Below are 23,521 nucleotides of genomic sequence, written 5' to 3'. Positions count from 1 at the left end.
CCCTGACAAAATCGAGCTCCCTGACAAATCGAGCCCCCGGACAAATCGAGCTTCCTGAGAAATCGAGCTCCCTGACAAAATCGAGCTCCCTGACAAATCGAGCTCCCTGACAAATCGAGCCCCCTGACAAATCGAGCCCCCTGACAAATTGAGCTCCCTGATAAATCGGACTCCCTGACAAATCGAGCTCTCTGACAAATCGAGCTTCCTGACAAATCGAGCTCTCTGACAAATCAAGCTCCCTGACAAATCTATAAGTTATAAAAACAGGGGACTTCGTCCCATTTGCCTTTTTGACGAATTGGAGCTTGAGGAGAGGCGATTTTGATATATTTTCAAGAAAAAACATTTGGGTAAGTGATTCTAACTCGGATTTGGTCAATATACACGAATACATCATTGTTTTCACCATTTAATTAGTGTTTTGAGATAGAAATTTGGGAAAATTTTAGAAATCTCATAGAAACGAATTTTTGAGATTTCGGTGTCGATCCGGACTCGGATTTGAGTGAAACTTGTATGGTTGGACTCGTAATTGAATGGGTTATCGGATTTTGTAAGTTTTGCCATATTCCGATACGTGGGTCCCACGGGCAATATTTGAGCTAATTTCGGATTTTATTGAAAAGTGTAATATTTTCTTATGATATTGATTCCTAAAAATTTTGTTGACTGTATCGAATTAAATATGACTAGATACGAGTCGATCGGAGTCGAAAAATCGAGGAAAAAGCATAATACTTGGTTAAATTGGAGCAAGTCGACTTAAGTGACTTGTCTAACCTTGTGTGGGGAAAATTTTCCCTAGGATTGGTATTGATGTGATTATTGAAATGTGTTAAAAGTCGTGTGCACGAGGTGACGAGTGTGTACACAGGCTAAATGTGAAGGATTATATTTTTAAATTGTGTAGATCATTATTGCGCATTTATTAATATATTCTATCTTGTTATATTCTTCATCATTGATTAAATATTTATATTTTAAATTTGTTTGACCTTCTCCTGCTAATTTTTTTACCTGTTAGTTGAAACTTGATTTCTTTTATTTTGTGTATTATTTGAAGGTTGATTTTCTTAAATTAAATATTATTAATATGAAGTATTTGACATTTTTAAATTTGATATTGAAGCAACGTATTAAAGATTTTTAAATATTATTTTCCTAAATTATTTATTCCTGAATATTTTTGTAAGATTTTCGTACTCATTATGATGGAGCCGTGAGCTCTTTATTATGGAAAAATATTATTGATAATTTATTTTGGCATGAGCCGTGAGCTCTTTATTGTGGAAAAATATTGTTGTTGAATTATTTTGGCAAGTTAAATTATTTGAGCACTTGAGGTGCAAATGTGATATATTGTGATATTGATACGCATGCGGTGGTATAAGGTCTGGGTATTGAAATGCATGCGGTGAGATAAGGGTGGCTTGATACGCGTGGCTAGTAGGGGAAACTACTAGAAGTCATGCGGTATGATAAGGATGGCTAAAACGCGGGATGTTATTTCGGGAAAAATATTTTCTTTAAATAAATTGTGAAGGCTCCCGTGGTGAGATAAGAAAATGAGATATTGTGAGTTTATTTATGATTTGGGACTATGAAGCGGTACCTCGGGAGTGCCCTTGTTGATAATGATTGATGGCCGCAGTCGCCTTTGATTATTTGTTGTGACTTTTCTTGAAGCTGAAAGAAAATTTTGTTTTGTTTCCACGAGATGTTATTTGCCATTATTTTGTGAAATTAAACGGTAACATGCTACTTGACTCATTTCCATTGTCATTTTATTTTATTATATTGTTAAACATTTTACCATGCCAATTATTATTTTCCAGTAGGGCCTGACCTGACCTCGTCACTACTCTATCGAGGTTAGGCTTGGCACTTACTGGGTACCGCTGTGGTGTACGCATACTATACTTATGTACATCTTTTTGTGCAGATCCAGGTACATCTTACCAGCCTAGACGTCAGTAAGTTACCTGCGCACGGATACTTCGAGGTAAGCCAGTGTCCGCAGACTCTGGAGTCCCCTTCTATCATTTTTATGTTGCTTCCTTATTTTACTTTAGACCTTGATGTATAGAGACGTTGAGAATAAATTCTTAGAAGCTTGTGACTTATTTCTACCGGGTTTTGGGAGTTGAAATTGTTTGAATTGTAGTTTATTTATTTTAGTTATTTATTATTATTTTGCATTGATAGGCTTACCTAGTCTTAGAGACTAGGTGACATCACAACATCCTACGGAGGGAATTTGGGGTCGTGACAATCAAGAAAGTTGATGTGTGCATAGGCACGAGTTACTATAGCCAGTTGACAGTAATACCATGTGTCGAAGTGAAAATCAAGGCTTTTGGAAATGATAGGAGAGTTAGGGAATTTGCTTTAAAGCTTATAAGAATGGAGAAAAGAAGTAATCTCAATTGAGATGGTGTCGTCGGACCCGTGTTAAATTTCGGAAACGTAGAAACACCCACAAGTATGTGTGTAAGAATACACTCAGTAATTTAAAGTCCTCAGAAAGATTCTTGGCACGTTCGAGGACGAACGTATGTTTAAGAAGTGGAGAATGTAACGACCTGACTTGTCGTTTTAAGAATTAATGCCCGGTTCAACGACTTAAGATCCCGGGCAACTTCATAATATGTATTATGACCCGCGGGTGTGGTCGAGTTTGATTTTCGGAAGATTTAGAATTTAATTGAAAGAGAAATTCTCATTTTGAAGCTTAAATGGAAAGAGTTGACCAAAGAGTTGACTTTTGAGCAAACGACTTCGGAATAGAATTTTGATGATGTCCATAGATTCGTATAGTGATTTCAGACTTAGGCTCGTGTTCAGATTTAGATTTGGAAGTCTGTAGGATAATTCGATACATTTTGGCGAAAGTTGGAAAATAAACGATTTTCGGAAAGTTCGATCGAAGGTTGAATTTTTGATAACGAGGTCGGAATCCGATTCTAGAAATTTGAATAGGTCTGTTATGTCACTTCTGACTAGTGTGCAAAATTTGAGGTCAATCGGACTTGATTCGATAGGTTTCGGCATCGAATGTTGAATTTGGAAATTTCATAATAGACAAAAGTTTCAAGTGAGTTCGCACAAGACCTAACTTCAAATGAGAATACCTCTCTTGATATGGAGAGTTATATAGTTTGTTACCTATCAAACGAAAGTTCTATGTGTCTAGTTTCCAACGCTTCAAACCGTTTTTCATTTGGATACTCCTACAAGAAGTTATAACCAAATTACCAAAGGCTGGAAAAATGCAATTCTGCGACCAATTATGCGATCGCAAAACTGCTTCTGCGACCGCAAACTGGTCGCAGAATGGACCAAAAGAGCTCAGTTCTGGGCACTGATATTGCGATCAATTTTGCGGCCCGCATACCCATTCTACGGTCCATTATGCGACCGCAGACCTACTTTCGGAGGGTTAATTTTTCTATTTTCATAACCCGGCCTCATTTTGATAAATAGGTTTTGGGGCTTATTTTGGGGTATTTTTCTGAGGGTTTTAGAGAGAGGTAAGAGCATTTTAGAGAGAGAAGGAGGGAACCTAACATTCTACTCATCCAATCTTCAAGAATCAAGGAATCTAATCACAAGATCTTCATCAAAGAGGTAAGATTCAACCCCTAGTCTTCAATTTCGAGTTTGGGGTAAAAGATTGGTGATTGGGAGTATGATTCTTGGGTGTAAGAGTATTATGTATATATGCTTGTACCAATAAGGTTTATGGGAAGATTTTTGAGATCAAATAAGTAAAGATTGGTTTGTGGAATAAAGGAAATCTTGTAGAAGAACCTTGTAACCAAATTTGCACACCTATTGTTTGATAAAATGCTCAAATGAGCTGAAACCATGAAAATCTTCCTAATTATTGTTCACTTTTGTTATGTTTATAAATAGATTTAAGTTTCTAGGATTTCCAAAACCTCGTAGTAATGTAAGGAAGGCTCAAGAAAGATTGGAGCCGTTCGGAGGTCAATTCACGTGAGAAAGCTATTTTGGAATATCGACCTAACTTCAAAAAGGTAAGTGTCTTGCTTAACCTCGAGTGGGGGAATTTCCCCTTAGGCATTGAGTCTTATGTGCAATTTGTATAATTGAAAACCATGTACGCGAGGTGACGAGTACGTACTTGGTTTATATGTGCAAATTTTATTGAGTTAAAGTCTTGAGCATATTGTGTAGTGAATTGGATAATTGTTGGCATATATTTAATCATCTATTTATCGTGCCTAAATCATTGTTGTTGACTCTATTGTTATATGACAAGTTGATGTGATTGTTATTTGATTATTTATAAAATTCCGTGAATTTGTTGGTTTATATAATTATTGAAAATTTAGAGTTAATAAAGACTTTGCTTTATGTTGAGTAATTTCTATCTCTATTTATTGTTTTTGGGTGTTGTACACATTGTGTGGAGCCTTCGACTATTTGTTGTGAAATTAATTAACTTGGTTGTATCTTTGAAATTTTGGTTGTAGCCATTGGGAAAATTGTGATATGAATTGATTTTGTTATGTTGTCGTGATAATTTCCCGTGTAAACTGTTGTGTTGTGTTAATTATTATTTTGAAGATATAAGGGTGGCATTTCACCGTTGATATTATGTGGGTATAAGGGTGGCATTTCACTGTGGTTGTATTTGTTGGAATAATGTCTGGGCGGAGCGATAAGGGTGGTAATAGGAGTGATAAGGGTGGCAATAGGAGCGATAAGGGTGGCAATAGGTGTGATAAGGGTGGCAATAGGAGCGATAAGGGTGGCTATTGATATTGTCTGGGCGGAGCAATAAGGGTAGCTATAGGAGTGATAAGGGTGGCAATAGGAGCGATAAGTATGGCTATTGTCAGGGACGATATGTGATGATGTGGGATTGTGGGGTTGATGATTTTCATATGATGTTGTGATATTCTTGTGTTTATTTTTATACCTTGTGCAATTTTTCTTGTTGTTGACAATCTGATTTATGTTGAAATTGAGAGCCTGTGGCTATTGCCAGGCGGATTATTAAATGAAATGTGGGCATGAGGTGCCGTAAGTAAATAATTATGATATTTGGCACGTGAATTGTCTGTGCAGTTGTGATATAAAATGAGGGCACAAGGTGCCGGGGGAAATATGATGATTTAATTATGAGCACGAGGTGCCGTGAAAATATGAAGAATGGGTTGAGACCCGTGTTTACGAAAAATATGGAAATGGGCTGAGACCCGTATTTTTATGATTATGAAATGAGGTGTCACATGGTGACTTTTTAATTGAAAGAATTATATTCAAAATATTTATTTGGAAGGATTTTTATGTAGAAGGTATTATATGAAAGAATTATATTTGAAAGGTAATTATTTGAGAAAATTATATTTAAAAGAGAGTTATTTGAAAGAATTATATGTGAAAGATATTTATTTGAAGGATTTGATTTATTGTGTGTAATTGTATTTATTATTTTTTAAGCGATATTAATGGTATTCTTGTTGTCTGCTGTACATATTACTGGTTATTTTATGTTGCCCTTATTGTTATCTGCTTCCTATTATTTTGTATATTATATTGCACAGGCTATTAGACTAGTGAGTGTCTTGACTGTACCTCATCTCTACTCCACTGAGGTTAGTCTTGATACTTACTGGGTACCGACCGTGGTGTACTCATACTACATTTCTGCACATTTTTATGCAGAGCCAGGTATTGGAGTTATTGGGCTTGAGAAGAGTTAAAGCGCGATCGTAAGGATTCAAGGTAGAGCTGCTTAGTCATCGCAGTCCCTTGAAGTCTTTTTATTTCATTGTACTGTTAATTTTTAATCAAACAGTATTGTATATTCGGTCCTCGTGATCATTCCATGTATTCAATTAGAGTTCGTGACTTAGTACTGCCAGTCTTGGGAGGTTGTACATTTATATTTGTTCCGCTGTTAGTTTTGGTCACTTATTTAATTTAAAAAAATGGCTCCAAAAAAAATGTAATTGAAATCGGCTTACCTAGTCTTAGAGACTAGGTGCCATCACGACGCATGTGGTTGGATTTTTGGGTGGTGACATAAATGATTATTGGATATTGTAAGTTTATCACATTATACAAAGGGGGTTTGGTGAGTTATGCATATGCATGATTTGTCAAACATTCTGTTGCAAATTATGCTTAAATTTTTATCATCTGCAACACTTTCTTTCCCCTATTTCCCTTTTAGCAATTTTTGTTTTCAAATTTCCCTTTGTGTTGCCTCTACCGAGTATTTAACCACAATACTTGTAACAACCCGACTTATCGTTTTAAGAATTTAAGCCTCGTCTGGCAGCATAAGGCCCTGAGCAGCTTCTTATTATGTGTATTGACTTGCGTGCGTGGTTGAATTCAATTACCAGATGATTCGGGGTGATTTGGGACACTTAGTCCCCAAAACGGAAACTTAAGTTTTTGGATTTTTACCGTAGTTGGAACTGTGTTAAGACGACTTCGGGATGGAATTTTGATTATGTCAATAGCTCTGTATGGTGATTATGGACTTAGGAGCGTGTCCGAAAAATTATTTGGAGGTCTGTAGAGGAATTTGGCTTGAAATGGCAAAAGATAAATTTTTGGGAAGTTTGACCGGGGGGTTGACGTTTTGATATCGGCGCCAGAATCTGATTCTGGAAATTGGAATAGCTTCGTTATGTCAATTATGACTTGTGTGCAAAATTTGAAGTCATTCCAGATTGATTTGATGTGTTTAGGCACAAGATATAGAATTTAAAATTTCAATATTCATTAGGCTTGAATTGGGGTATGATTTATGGCTTTGATGTTGTTTGATGTTATTTGAGGCCTCGCGCAGGTTCGTGTTATGCATTGGGACTGGTTTGGTACGATTGGACGGGGTCCCAGGGACCTCGCGTTTGATTCGGGGTGGTTCCGAACCAAGTTTGGGTGTTTTGCTGCTGCTAGTTGCTAGTTCTGGTGTTGTTCTTCGCATTCGCGAGGAGCCTCTCGCGTTCGCGAAGAAGGATTTTGCTGTTGGGACTTTGTTCTTCGCGTTCGCGAAGAGGTTCTCGCGTTCGCGAAGAAGGAAATTTTGTTGTTCGTCATCTGACTTTGGAGGCTCATATCTCGCAATTTATAAAGAATTTGCAGATGATCCAAAAATAAAAGTTGTAGCCCTTTATGTCTAGTTTTCAGAAAAGTAAACTATTTGTCATTTGGAGTTGTCTAAGAAATGTTATGGTGGATACACTATAGGCTATCCAGGAAGAGTGGAAATCTTTGTTGCACAGGGCTGATTTTAAAATCTTATATCTCGTAATCTATAAGGAATTAGGAGATGAGAAACAAATAAAAGTTATAGCCCTTGGAGAATAGTTTTCATAAAGTCAAACCATTCATCATTTGGAGTATTGTACAAATAGTTATGACCATTATACTAGAGGTTATCTCAGAAGAGTTTGAAAATGACTTTTGAAGATTTGTTCATCGCGAACGCGAGGGGGGTGTCGCGAACACGAAGAACAAACCCTTGGGTAGCAGAATAAAGTCCAAATTCGTGTCATTCTTCCATTTTTGGACCAAGGAAGCTCGGGTGAGGCGATTGTTTGAGAGTTTTTCAAGGAAAACATTGGGGTAAGAATTCCTAACTTGATTTTTGTTAAATTACATGAATCTATTGTTGTTTTTATCATTAAATTAGTGAATTGGGTTGAAAATTTTAGTTAACCCTCTTGGTTTAAATTTATGATTTGGAGGTCGATTTGTTATTGGAATTCGATAAAATTGGTATGGTTGAACTCGTATCGGAATGGGTGTTCGTATTTCATGAAAATTATGTCGGGTTCCGAGAGGCGTGTCCCGCGTTGACTTTTGTTGACTTTTTTGAATAAAATTTTAAGTCGACGTATTATTATCCGGAATTATTTTTGATGAATTTTAATGAAGTTGTACAATTAATTTGGATAGATTTGAGCTGTCCGGAGGTCAATTCAAGCAAGAAGGTTATTTTGGAATATCGGCCTAACTTCGAAAAGGTAAGTGTCCTACCTAACCTCGAGTGGGGGAATTACCCCTTAGGCATCGAGTCTTATGTGCCGTTTGTGAAATGTGAAAAGCCGTGTACGCGAGGTGAAGAGTACGTACTCGGGCTTGTATGTGCAAAATACATTGGGTTTAAGTCTTAGACATATTGTGTAGTAAATTGGATAATTTTTGGCATTTATTTAATCATCTATTTGCTATGCCTAAATCCTTGTTGGTTGAACTTGTTTTTATATAACAATTTGATATGATTGTTATTTGAATATTTATATAATTCTGTAAGTTTTTTGGTTTGATAATTCCGGGAATTTAATTTCATTTTTCAATTTTCCCTATGCAAATAATTAATTAAGCAAGTTTAAGAAGAAGCGTTAATATAATTATCTAAATTTAGATTAATGAAGGCTTTGATTTATGCTGAATAATTTCTATCTATGTTGATTATTTTTGTTGTGTTATACACGTTGTGTGGAGCTTTCGGCTATTTGTTGTGAAATTTATTGATTTGGTTGTATCTTTGGACTTTGGTTGTGGCCATTGGGCAAATTGTGATATGAATTGATTTTGTTATGTTGTCGTGATAAATTTCCGTATAAATTATTGTGTTGTGTGAGTTGTTATTTTGAGGATATATGGGTGGCATTTCACCGTTGTTATTTTGAGGATATAAGGGTGGCATTTCACTGTTGATATTATGTGGGTATAAGGGTAGCATTTCACTGTCGTTGTGTTTGTTGGAATATTGTCTGGGCGGAGCGATAAGGGTGGCAAAAGGAGCGATAAGGGTGGCAATAGGAGCGATAAGGGTGGCTATTGATATTGTCTGGGCGGAGCGATAAGGGTGGCTATTGATATTGTCTGGGCGGAGCGATAAGGGTGGTTATTGTCAGGAACGATATGTGATGATGTGGGATTGTGGTGTTGATAATTTTCATGTGATGTTGTGATTTTCTTGTGTTTATTTTTATACCTTATGCAGTTTGTCTTGTTGTTGGTAAATTGATAATAATCTGATTTGTGTTGAAATTGAGAACCTGTGGCCATTGCCAGGTGGATTATAAAAATGAAATGTGGGCACGAGGTATTGCGAGTAAATAATGAGGATATTTGGCACGTGAATTGTCCATGCAGTTGTGATATAAAATGAGGGCACGAGGTGCCGGGAAAATATGATGATTTAAATATGGGCATGAGGTGTCGTGGAAATATGAAAGTGGGCTGAGACCCGTGTTTACGAAAAATATAAAAATGGGTTGAGACCCGTATTTTTATGATTATGAAATGAGGTGTCACATGGTGACTTTTTAATTGGAAGAATTATATTCAAAATATTTATTTGGGAGGATTTTTATTCAAAAAGAATTATATGAAAGAATTATATTTGAAAACTAATTATTTGAGAAAACTATATTTGAAAGAGAGTTATTTGGAAATTTATATGTGAAGTATATTTATTTGAATAACTTGAATTAATTGGGCGTACATGTATTTATTAATTGTTGAGTGATATTTATGGTATTCTTGTTGTCTTGCTGCGCATATCACTAGTTGTTTTATCCTGCCCTTATTGCTATCTGTTTGCTAGTATTTTGTATATTATATTGCACAGGTTATTAGACTAGTGAGTGTCTTGACTATACATCGTCTCTACTCCATTGAGGTTAGTCTTGATACTTACTGGGTACCGACCGTGGTGTACTAATACTACACTTCTGCACATTTTTGTGCAGAGCCAGGTATTGGAGATATCGGACTTGAGTAGAGTTAAAGTGGGATCGTAAGGATTCAAGGTAGAGCTATTTGGCCGTCGCAGTCCCTTGGAGTCTTTTCATTTCATTGTACTGTTAATTTATAATCAAACAGTATTGTATATTCGGTCCCCGTGATCATTCCATGTATTCAGTTAGAATTCGTGACTCAGTACTACCAGTCTTGGGATGTTACATATTCATATTTGTTCCGCTGTCAGTTTTGATTATTTATTTAATTCAAAAAAAATGGCTTCAAAATGTATTTGAAATCGGCTTACCTAGTCTTAGAGACTAGATGTCATCATGACGCCTATGGTGGGATTTTGGGTCGTGACAAGTTGGTATCAGAGCTCTAGGTTCATAGGTTCTATGAGTCACGAATGAGTCTAGTAGAGTCTTGCGGATCGGTACGGAGACGTCTATACTTATCTTCGAGAGGCTACAGAACTCTTAGGAAATTTCCATTTCTTTTATTCCTGTCATGCGTAATTTGTTGAATTTGGAATTTGAACCTTTGTATCTCCATTCTCTCACAGATGGTGAGGACACATGCTACTGGATTAGCTGAGCAGACATCCGCACATACTGCTAGGGCTGCAAGAGGCCGGGGCCGAGGTAGAGGCCGAGGTAGAGGTCGAGGAAGGGCACGTGTTGCGACTAGAGCACCTGTCAGAACAACAGTTGAGGAGCCGCCAGTAGCTCCAGTTGGGGGACAGGTACCAGAAGCACCTGTTGTTACCCCAGGACTTCAGGAGACTTTAGCAAAGTTCTTGAGTATGTTTGGTACATTAACTCAGGCGGGATTGATCTCTGTTACACCAAATATTCCGCAGATTGGGAGAGTAGCTCAGACTCTTATCACAACTCCAGAGCAGCAGGTTCACGTTGGTCAGGTTCCGGGTATAGTACCGGTACAACCTGTTATTCCGGTTCGGCCTGAGGTCAGACTCGAGGCATCAGAAGAAGAACAAAAGAGACTTGAAAGGTTTAAGAAATATGATCCACCAACTTTCAGTGGCACAGCTACAGAGGATGCCCAAAGATTTCTGGAAAATTATCTCTATTCTCCGCACCGTGGGTATTGTGGGAGTGAGCGGAGTTGCCTTTACTACATTTCAACTATCAGGCGCAGCGTATCAGTGGTGGCAAATCTATGAAGAAGGTAGATCAGCCAATGTCGCACCACCAACTTGGGCTCAATTTTCGGAAATATTCTTGAAAGAGTTTGTTCCCAGACTCTCAGAGATGAGTGGCGCACAGAGTTTGAACGGCAGCTAGCCCGTCATGCACCTATCTTGGTTCCTACAATCAGGGAGAGGGTCCGCAAATTCATTGAGGGGCTCGAATATGATATTAAAATATGTATGGCTCGAGAATTGCAAACTGATACTCCATTTCAACAAGTAGTGGAGATTGCAATGAAGATTGAAGGTGGTTTAGGCGAGGAAAGGGAGTCTAAGGAGGCCAAAAGGTCTCGAAGATCTGGAGGGTTCAGTGGGTTTTACTCTTCATCTAGAACCCATTATAGCGAAGGCTCGAGCAATCGGTCAGCTCAGTCCCCACATCATATTACTCGGAGTGCTCCAGTAAGTTCTCACAATGCACCACCGGCACGTGATTCCTATAATGATTATTTTAGTTATCCGGCACAGACTCAGTTCGAGCAGTCGCAACCTCAGAGGGGTTGTTATGAGTGTGGTGATGCTAGGCACATCATGAGAGGTTGTCCCGGACTTGGGAGGGTGGATTTCATCAGAGCACTCAAGCTACTAGCTTTATTCCAGTTAATACTCCACGTGCACAGTCAGCTAGAAGTGGAGGACAGGTGGGTAGTGGACGCCTAAGAGGTGGAAGCCCGACCCGTTGATTTAATCACTATGATTTGGCTGAGGCCAATACAACAGATGGTGTCGTTACAGGTACGATCCTGATTTTTATTATAAAAGGATATTTTCCTTAATTTGATTCAGTATTGAGGTGAGTCCTCCTATTATGCTCCACTTATGGGTGAGCTTCGTAAATATTTTTCACTTATATGTTTATCCCTGTTGGGAGATTTAAAGATGTGAACCCGTATCTGTTATTTTATTTTTGTATACCATTGAGGGCTATAAGTTCAAAAGTAATTTTTATTATTCATTACAGTGGGTTTAATGTATTTCGGAATAATTGATTCCAATTTTTATGAATTATATGCCCTACCGGTATGAGGGTTCATTATGTGTTGTGAAAACTGTCTACGAAATTTATTGAAAAGAAGAAAGAAAGGAAATTGAAATTTCAGTTGGCACAATGTGCAAAATACTTGTGATTCGGAGTTGAGGACGAGATCCTCGCATTTTTATATGATGTGAAATATTTAAACCGGGCTGCAAGCCAGGATGAAAGTTATAAAAGGACGAGGTCCTTGTGGTGAATTATTTATGAGTTTAAAATTCTCCCTTTGTGAAATTTAATTTGTTCAATAATATTAATAGGGAGTCATGCCTGATAGGCTTATTTGATAATTCTTGTATATTTTATGTGCATATTCAGTCATTTTCGTGCTGCAAACATTGAGTTTTAACCTATAAGATGAGTGCCCAGGTGGCGTTAAATGTGACTCGTTAAATCGGGCAAATAGTTATGAGGTCTTCATGCCTCACATTATGTTGTCAGTGTTGTGAAAAATTTGAAATGAGGTACTGGTTAATATGAGATTGATTGATGATACTGGAATTAATTATGAATAGCTTTTAAGACCTGAGATGTGGTGATGAGCATACATATGATGTACTTCATGTCCTGATATCATAATGATAATGCAATGCTTGTAATGCTGAGATCAGTGTTATTGATATATACCTTGTGGATGTGTTGTTAGGAGTCGTTTTGGTGTTACTCTGGCAGGTGGATAGGCCCATTTACATGGGAGACTCTGCCAAAATTTTCTAAACATTTTGGGAGTTAGAAAAATTTGGGAGATTGATATGTGTGAAATAAGAGATAAATTATGTTATGTGTTTGAGGACGAATGATCCTAAGCGGGGAAGAATGTAACACCCCAGAAAAATTTTGAAGTACTTCAACACTATCAAGAAAGTTGATGTGTGCGTAGGCACGAGTTGCTACAGCCAGTTGAGACTAATACCGTGCGTTGATGAAAAATCGGACTTTCTGAAAATGTTTGGAGTGTAAGAAATTGGTCTTAAGATTCACAAATATGGATAAAAGAAATAATCTCAAATGAGATAGTGTTGCCGGACTTACCTCCAATGCAGTAACATGGGACCAACCGTGAGTATATGTGTAAAAGTAAAAATTATCAATTTGGTAACCTCAGAATAATTATTAGCACGTTTGAGGATGAACGTTGTTTAAGAGGTGGAGAATGTAACGACCCGACTTGTCATTTTAAGAATTTAAGCCACGTCTGGTGGCATAAGGCCCTGGGCAGCTTCTTATTATGTGTATTGACTTGCGTGCGTGGTTGAATTACGGATGATTCAAAGTGATTTGGGACACTTGGTCCCTAAAACGAAAGCTTAAGTCTTAGGATTTTTACCGTAGTCAGAATTGTGTTAAGACGACTCCGGAATGAAATTTTGATGATGTCAATAGCTCTGTATGGTGATTATGGAATTAGGAGCGTGTCCGGAAAATTATTTGGAGGTCTGTAGAGAAATTTGGCTTGAAATGGCGAAAGATGAATTTTTGGGAAGTTTGACCGGGGTTGACTTTTAGATATCGGGGCCGAAATCCGATTCTGGAAATTGGAATAGCTTCGTTATGTCAATTATGACTTGTGTGCAAAATTTAAAGTCATTCCAGATTGATTTGATATGTTTAGGCACAAGATATAGAATTTAAAATTTCAATGTTCATTAGGCTTGAATTGGGGTATGATTCATGGCTTTGATGTTGTTTGATGTGATTTGAGGCCTCGAGCAGGTTCGTGTTATGTATTGGGACTGGTTGGTACGATTGGACGGGGTCCCGGGGGCCTCGGGTTTGATTTGGGTTGGTTCCGGATCAAGTTTGGGTGTTTTGATGTTGCTGGTTGCTAGTTCTGGTGTTGTTCTTCACGTTCGCGAGGAGCCTCTCGCGTTCGCAAAGAAGGATTTTGCTGTTGGGACTTTGTTCTTCGCATTCGCGAAGAGGTTCTCGCATTCGCAAAGAAGGAAATTTTGTTGTTCATTGTCTAACTTTATAGGCTCATATCTCGCAATCTATAAAGAATTTGGAGATGATCTAAAAATAAAAGTTGTGGCCCTTTGTATCTAGTTTTCATAAAAGCAAACCATTTATCATTTGGAGTTGTGTACAAAACGTTATGGTGGATACACTATAGGCTATCCAGGAAGAATGTGGAAATCTCTATTGCACAAGGCTGACTTTGAAAGCTTATATCTCGTAATCTATAAGGAATTGGGAGATGAGAAAGAAATAAAGGTTATAGTTCTTGGAGTATAGTTTTCATAAAATTAAACCATTTATCATTTGGAGTTTTTTACAAATAGTTATGGCCATTATACTAGAGGCTGTTTGAGAAGAGTTTGAAAATGACTTTTGAAGAATTTGTTCATCGCGAACGCGAGGAGGGTGTCGCGAACGCGAAGAACAAACCCCTGGGCAGCAGAATAAAGTCCAAATTCGTGTCATTCTTCCATTTTTGGACCAAGGAAGCTCGGGTGAGGTGATTGTTTGAGAGTTTTTCAAGGAAAACATTGGGGTAAGAATTCCTAACTTGATTTTGGTTAAATTACTAAATTAGTGAATTGGGTTGAAAAATTTAGAAAACCCTCTTGGTTTAAATTTAAGATTTGGAGGTCGATTAGTTATTGGAATTCGATAAAATTTTTATGGTTGAACTCGTATCGGAATGGGTGTTCGGATTTCATGAAAATTATGTCGGGTTCCGAGAGGCGAGTCCCGCGTTGACTTTTGTTGACTTTTTGGAATAAAATTTTAAGTCGACGTATTATTATCCGGAATTATTTTTGATGAATTTTAATGAAGTTGTACAATTAATTTGGATAGATTTGGGCTGTCCGGAGGTCAATTCAAGCAAGAAGGCTATTTTGGAATATCGGCCTAACTTCAAAAAGTTAAGTGTCGTGCCTAACCTCGAGTGCGAGAATTACCCCTTAGGCATCGAGTCTTATGTGCCGTTTGTGAAATGTGAAAAGCCGTGTACGCGAGGTGACGAGTACGTACTTGGGCTTGTATGTGCAAAATATATTGGGTTTAAGTCTTAGGCATATTGTGTAGTAAATTGAATAATTGTTGGCATTTATTTAATCATTTATTTGCCATGCTTAAATCCTTGTTGGTTGAACTTGTTTTTATATAACAATTTGATGTGATTGCTATTTGAATATTTATGTAATTCCGTGAGTTTTTTGGTTTGATAATTCCGGGAATTTAATTTCATTTTTCAATTTTCCCTATGCAAATAATTAATTAAGCAAGTTTAAGAAGAAGCGTTAATATAATTATCTAAATTTAGATTAATGAAGGCTTTGATTTATGCTGAATAATTTCTATCTATGTTGATTATTTTTGTTGTGTTATACACGTTGTGTGGAGTCTTCGGCTATTTGTTGTGAAATTTATTGATTTGGTTGTATCTTTGGAATTTTGTTGTGGCCATTGAGCAAATTATGATATGAATTGATTTTGTTATGTTGTCGTGATAAATTCCAATATAAATTATTGTGTTGTGTGAGTTGTTATTTTGAGGATATAAGGGTGGCATTTCACTTTTGATATTATGTGGGTATAAGGGTAGCATTATAATATTGTTGTGTTTGTTAGAATATTGTCTGGGCGGAGCGATAAGGGTGGCAAAAGAGCGATAAGGGTGGCAATAGGAGCGATAAGGGTGGCTATTGATATTGTCTGGGCGGAGCGATAAGGGTGGCTATTGTCAGGAACGATATGTGATGATGTGGAGTTGTGGTGTTGATAATAATTCATGTGATGTTGTGATTTTTTTGTGTTTATTTTTATACCTTGTGCAATTTGTCTTGTTGTTGGTAAATTGATAACAATCTGATTTATATTGAAATTGAGAGCCTCTGGCCATTGCTAGGCGGATTATAAAAATGAAATGTGGGCACGAGGTGCCGTGAGTAAATAATGAGGATATTTGGCACTTGAATTGTCCGTGCAGTTGTGATATAAAATGAGGGCACGAGGTGCCGAGAAAATATGATGATTTAATTATGGGCACGAGGTGCCGTGGAAATATGAAAGTGGGCTGAGACCCGTATTTACGAAAAATATGAAAATGGGTTGAGACCCGTATTTTTATGATTATGGAATGAGGTGTCCCATCGTGACTTTTTAATTGGAAGAATTATATTCAAAATATTTATTTGGGAGGATTTTTATTCAAAAAGAATTATATGAAAGAATTATATTTGAAAAATAATTATTTGTGAAAACTACATTTGAAAGAGAGTTATTTGGAAGAATTATATGTGAAGGATATTTATTTGAAAAATTTGAATTAATTGGGCGTACATGTATTTATTAATTGTTGAGTGATATTTATGGTATTCTTGTTGTCTTGTTGCGTATACCACTAGTTGTTTTATCCTGCCCTTATTGCTATCTGTTTCCTAGTATTTTGTATATTATATTGCACGGGTTATTAAACTAGTGAGTATCTTGACTGTACCTCGTCTCTACTCTATTGAGGTTAGTCTTGATACTTACTGGGTAGCGACCGTGGTGTACTCATACTACACTTCTGCACATTTTTGTGCAGAGCCAGGTATTGAAGATATCGGACTTGAGCAGAGTTAAAGCGGGATCGTAAGGATTCAAGGTAGAGCTGCTTGGCCGTCGCAGTCCCTTAGAGTATTTTCATTTCATTTTACTGTTAATTTAAAATCAAACAGTGTTGTATATTCGGTCCTCATGATCATTTCATGTATTCAGTTAGAGTTCGTGACTCAGTACTACCAGTCTTGGGAAGTTGCATATTCATATTTGTTCCGCTGTTAGTTTTGATTATTTATTTAATTCAAAAACAAATGGTTTTAAAATGTAATTGAAATCGGCTTACCTAGTCTTAAAGACTAGGTGCCATCACGACGCTTGTGGTGGGATTTTGGGTTGTGACAATACTATCTAGTATTTATTTATTATCTATCTGTTATTACTATTATACATATGAGAAGCTTGATCAATGTAAAAAGTTTGAATCATCAAATGTCTATTACAAGTTGAATGACGTTTTATCTTTTAAAACTAAATATCTTCCATATAAAATATGTCTTGAAAATTTTAGCTTACTTATTATAATCATAAGTATATATAATCTTCTGCTAATTTATCACAATCCGGAATTTCCACTGTCGGAACCGTGATGGCGCCTAATATTTCACTTGCTAGGCAAGCCAATGTTAGAGAATCATTAAACTAATCCTTATTTCATTCAGTAAATAACAACAATTAGCTAAGATGAAATATAGTGAGTGCGGATTAATATAAAAACTGCATTAATTACTACCACCCGGATCTGGAGTCACAATTCACGAGCATTCTAGAATTCACTACAAGTAATAGTCTGAGAGAAATACAACTATTTGAATGAAAGAAATAGTAAAACAGAAAAGATAGACGGGGACTTCAAGGTCTGTGAACGCCGACAGATCTACCTTGAGTCTCCGGATAACGGTCCAACAGCAAAAAATCTAGATCAACCCGAGCCGGTACCAAAATCTACACAGAAAGTGCAGAGTGCAGTATCAGTACAACCGACCCCATGTACTGGTAAGTGTCGAGCCTAACCTCGACGAAGTAGTGACGAGGCTAAGACAAGGCACCTACAAATCAACCTATACAATTTAACAGTGTATATACAAGTAATAGCAATGAAAATCTAGACAGGTAATATCCGGGAGGGGGAAACATGCTGAGGAAAATACGAAATAAATAACTACAGCAGAATAATGACTGAAACAACGAATGCACTATGAATCAACAGGAACAGCGAATACAGTAAAGGAAAAAAAATTGCACGGCATCACCCTTCGTGCTTTTACTCTCAACCTCACCATGAAATCAATAGAAACGACACTACATCACCCTTCATGCATTAACACTCACAATACGGCACGACATCACCCTTCGTGCATTAACACTCACAATATGGCACGGCATCACCCTTCGTGCATTAATACTCATAATATGGCACGGCATCACCCTTCGTGCATTAATACTCACAATATGGCACGACATCACCCTTTATGCATTAACACTCTCCCTTACCATAATGCAATGCATAAATAACAACAGGGAGATAGAATAACAAGTACAAACCTTCAACAAATACAGGCCATACTTCAACATTTGGTTCCACAATATCAACCTTAACTTCGGAGTCAATATTCAATTATCACCAGGATATCCATAAACATGATAAGAACAATCAACTTAACAACACTAGTCTAAACACGTAGCAATTAGGCATGGGAAAAAGAGACAATATGAGCAAACGAGAGAAATAGGGAAAACAGGTAAATTGGCGGCGCATAAGTACTCGTCACCTCACATATATGCCGCTCACATAAATTTCACATAGCAAATAGTCTGATGTTCCTAATTCCTTCAAGTCAGGGTTAACCACGATACTTAACTCGCTCCGAAGGCCACTCAATACTCAATCACAGCTTTTCCTCTAGAATCCACCTCCAAACCACTCGTATCTATTCAAAAATAACTCAATAATATCAAATATTGCTAAAGGAATCAATTACATTGCATAAATTTAGATTTCCCAAACTTTTCCATAAAAGGTCAAAAATCGACCCCAGGCCCGCTTGATTCAAAACCCGAGGTTCGGACCAAAATCTATTTACCCATTCACCACCGAACTCGGATATATAATTGGTTTTAGAATCTGTCACGACCTAAAATTCTCAACGCCGGGACCGTGATGGCGCCTAATATTTTACTTGCTAGACAAGCCAATGTTAGAGAATCATTAAACCAACTCTTATCCCATTCAGTTAATAACAGAAAATTAATTAAGGTGAAATATAATAAGTGCAGAATAATATAAAAACTATATTAATTACAACCACCCGGATCTAGAGTCACAATTCACGAGCATTCTAGAATTTACTACAAGTAATAGTCTGAAAGAAATACAATTGTCTGAATGAAAGAAATAGTAAAACAAAAAAGATAGACGGGGACTTCAAGGTCTGTGAACGCCGACAGATCTACCTTGAGTCTCCGGATAGCGGTCCAATAGCAAAATCTCGATCAACCCGAGCCGGTACCAAAATTTGCACAGAAAGTGCAAAGTGCAGTATCAGTACAACCGACCCCATATACTGGTAAGTGTCGAGCCTAACCTCGACGAAGTAGTGACGAGGCTAAGGCAAGGCACCTACAAATCAACATGTACAGTTTAACAATGTATATACAAATAACAGTAATGAAGAATTAGACAGGAGATATCGGGACGGGGAAACATGCTGGGGGAAATACGAGATAAAGAACTACAGCAAAATGATAACTGGAACAACCAATATGTTATGAATCAACAGGAACACGGATACAGTAAAAGAAAAATGAACAGCATCACCCTTCATGCTTTTACTCTCAATCTCACCATAAATCAATAGAAACGGCACGGCATCACCATTCGTGCATTAACTCTCATAATATGGCACGGCATCACCCTTCGTGCATTAACACTCACAATATGGCACGGCATCACCCTTCGTGCGTTAACACTCTCCCTTACCATAATGCAATGCATAAATAACAACAGGGAGATAGAATAACAAGTACAAGCCTTACTTCAATATTTGGTTCCACAATATCAATCTCGACTTTGAAATAAATACTCGATTATCACCAGAAACTCCGTAAACATGATAAGAATGATCAATTTAACAACACTAGTATAAACACGTAGTAATTAGGCATAGGAAAGAGATAATATAAGAAAAATGGAAGAAACATGGAAAAACAGGTAATTTGGCGGCGCATAAGTACTCGTCACCTCACATATACGCAGCTCACATGAATTCCACATAGCAAATAATCTAAGGTTCCTAATTCCCTCAAGTCAGGGTTAGACACAACACTTATCTCGCTCCGAAGGCCACTTAATACTCAATCACAGTTTTTCCTCTAGAATTCACCTCCAAACCATTCGTAACTATTCAAAAATGACTCAATAATATCAAATATTTCTAAAGGAATCAATTATATTGCATAAATTAAATTTTTCAAATTTTCCTCCAAAAAGTTAAAAATCGACCCCGGGCCTGCTTGGTCAAAACCCGAGGTTCGGACCAAAATCCATTTACTCATTCACCCCCGAGCCCGGATATATAATTGATTTTGGAATCCGGCCTCAAATTGAGGTCTAAATCTCCATATTTCTGAAATCCCTAGTTTCTACCCAAAACCCAAATTCTACCATGAAAACTCTAGATTTTAGGTTGATAATTCATGAAATGTAATGGGTAATTGAAAGAAAATGGTTTAGAATCACTTACCAACACTTTGGGGAAGAAAATGATTCTTTCAAATCGCCTCTCACTGTTTGGTTTTTGAGAAAATGATTTTTTTTTGGGCTAAATCCCGTGTTTGGATTCTGTTAAGTGCTGGGCGACAGTGATCATCGCGTTCGCGAGAACACTGTCGCATTCGCGAAGAGTATAGGCTGCCAAGCCTTCGCGTTCGCAAGGCCCTGCTCGCGTTCACGATTGTTGCTCCCCCTAGCCTTCGCGTTCGCGAGACATTGCTAGCGTTCGCGATGAAGGAAAGACCGACCCTCCCCTAGGTCCCAAATGCTTCGCGTTCGCGATGATCCGGTCGCGTTCGCGAAGGGTAAATCCCCCATCACTCTGCGTTCGCGATAGGCCTTCGCGTTCGCGAAGAGTAAAAAAATCAGCCATCCCTATTTCTACTTCGCATTAGCGACCAGGCCTTCGCGAATGCGAAGAAGGAAACCAGAAGGCACCAGAATCTGCAGAAAACCAGATTTTCCAAAGTCCAAACATCCCGCGGCCTATCCGGAACTCACTCGAGCCCTCGGGGCTCCAAACCAAACATGCACAAGAATCTAAAAACATCATACGAACTTGCTCGCGCGATCAAATCGCCAAAATAACATCTAGAACTATGAAGTTAGCACCAAATCAAATGAAATTCTCAAGAACACTTTAAAAATCCTATTTTCTCAACTGGACGACCGAATCATGTCAAATCAACTCCGTTTCTTACCAAATTTCACAGACAAGTCTTAAATATTATAATGAACCTATACCGGGCTCCGAAACCAAAAACACGGACCCGGTACTAGCAATGCCAAACATCAATCAATTCTTAAAAACAAATAATTTTCAGACTTTTAATTTTCATCAAAAATTCATTACTCGAGCTAGGGACCTCCGAATTCTATTCTGGGCATATGCCCAGGTCCCATAATTCGATACGGACCCACCGGGACCGTCAAAATACGGATCCGACCCGTTTACCAAAAATGTTGATCGAAGTCAACTGAAATCAATTTTTAAGGCATAAATTTTTATTTTCATCAATTTTCAACATAAAAGTTTTCCGGAAACACGCTCGGACTGTGCACGCAAATCGAGGAGGGTAAAAAATAGATTTTAAAGGCTTAAGAAAGCAGATTCAAGTTCTAAAACATAAGAGGACCTTTTGGGTCATCACATTCTCCACCTCTAAAACAATCGTTCGTCCTCGAACGGACATAGAAAAGTACCTGGGCTGGTGAAAAGGTGGGGATATCTACTCTGCATATTGCACTCAGACTACCAAGTAGCTGCCTCAATAGGCTGACCTCTCCACTGCATTCGAACTGAAGGGTAACTCTTTGATCTCAACTGGCAAACTTGCCGGGCTAGAATAGACACCGGCTCCTCCTCGTAAGTCAAATCCTTGTCCAACTGGACAGAACTAAAATCTAACACATGGGACGGATCGCTGTGATACTTTCAAAGCATGGACACATGGAATACCAGATGAACAGTTGCTAAACTAGGTGGCAACGCAAGCCTGTAAGCCACCTCTCCCACTCTCTCCAGAATCTCAAAAGGTCTGATATACCTAGGACTCAACTTGCCCTTCTTTTCAAACCTCATTACACCCTTTATGGGTGATACCCGAAGTAACACTCTCTCCCCGGCCATGAATGCAACATCGCGAACTCTACGGTCGGCATAACTCTTCTGCTTGGACTGAGCTGTGCGAAGTCGATCCTAAATAATCTTGACCTTATCCAAGGCATCTTGTACTAAGTATGTGCCCAAAAATCGAGCCTCCCGGCTCGAACCATCTAACTGGCGACCGGCACTGCCTACCATATAAAGCCTCATAGGGAGCCATCTGAATACTAGAATGGTAGTTGTTGTTGTAGGCGAACTCTGCAAGGGGAAAGAACTGATCCCACGATCCTCCGAAGTCTATAACAAATGTTCAGAGCATATCCTCCAAGATCTGAATAGTGCGCTCGGACTGCCCATCCATCTGAGGATGGAATATTGTGCTCAACTCAACCCGCGTACCCAACTCACGTTGTAATTCCCTCCAGAAGTGCAAGGTGAATTGCGTACCTCGATCAGAAATGATAGACACGCGCATACCGTGAAGACGGACGATCTCACGATGTAAATCTCTGCCAACCGCTCCGAAAAATAGGTAACTGCCGTAGGAATAAAGTGTGCTGACTTAGTCAGCCTGTCCACAATGACCCAAACTGCATCAAACTTCCTCTGAGTCGGTGGGAGTCTAACAACAAAATCCATAGTGATACGCTCCCACTTCCACTCATGAATCTCTATCTTCTGAAGTAAATCACCAGGTCTCTGATGCTCACACTTTACCTGCTGGCAATTTAGACACCGAGATACATATGCAACTATGTCTTTCTTCATTCGCCTCCACCAATAATGCTGCTGAAAGTCCTGATACATCTTGGCGGCGCCCGGATGAATAGAATACCGAGAATTGTGGGACTCCTCAAGAATCAACTCACGAAGTCCATCCACATTAGGCACACAAATACGACCCTGCATCCTCAAAACTCCGTCATCTCCAACAGTAACCTGCTTGGCACCACCGTGCCGCACTGTGTCTCTAAGGACAAGTAAATGAGGATCGTCATCCTGCCGATCTCTGATGCGCTCAAACAAAGAAGACCGAGCAACTGTACAAGCTAGAACATGGCTGGGCTCAGAAACATCCAACCTCACGAACTGATTAGCAAGGGCCTGGACATCCAATGCAAGAGGTCTCTCACCTACTGGAATATAAGCAAGGTTACCCATACTAGCTGACTTTCTACTCAAAGCATCGGCCACCACATTGGCCTTCCCGGGATCATACAATATGGTGATATCATAGTCTTTCAATAGCTCCAACCACCTCCTCTGCCTCAAATTAAGCTCCTTCTGCTTGAACAAATACTGCAAGCTCCGATGATCCATGAATACCTCACATGGCACGCCGTAAAGATAGTGCCTCCAAATCTTCAGCGCGTGAACAATGGCTGCCAGCTCTAGATCATGAACAGGATAATTCTTCTCGTGAACCTTTAGCTGTCGTGAAGCATATGCAATAACCTTGCCACCCTGCATCAATACCGCACCCAGACCAATACGAGATGCGTCATAATATACTGTATAAGATCATGAACCTGTGGATAACACCAATACCGGTATCAAAGTCAAAGCTGTCTTGAGCTTCTGGAAGCTCGCCTCACACTT

The sequence above is a fragment of the Nicotiana tabacum genome, chromosome 19 (genome assembly GCF_000715075.1).
Source record: "Nicotiana tabacum cultivar K326 chromosome 19, ASM71507v2, whole genome shotgun sequence".
NCBI classification, from domain to species: domain Eukaryota; kingdom Viridiplantae; phylum Streptophyta; class Magnoliopsida; order Solanales; family Solanaceae; genus Nicotiana; species Nicotiana tabacum.
Note: the sequence above shows the minus strand (reverse complement) of the source record.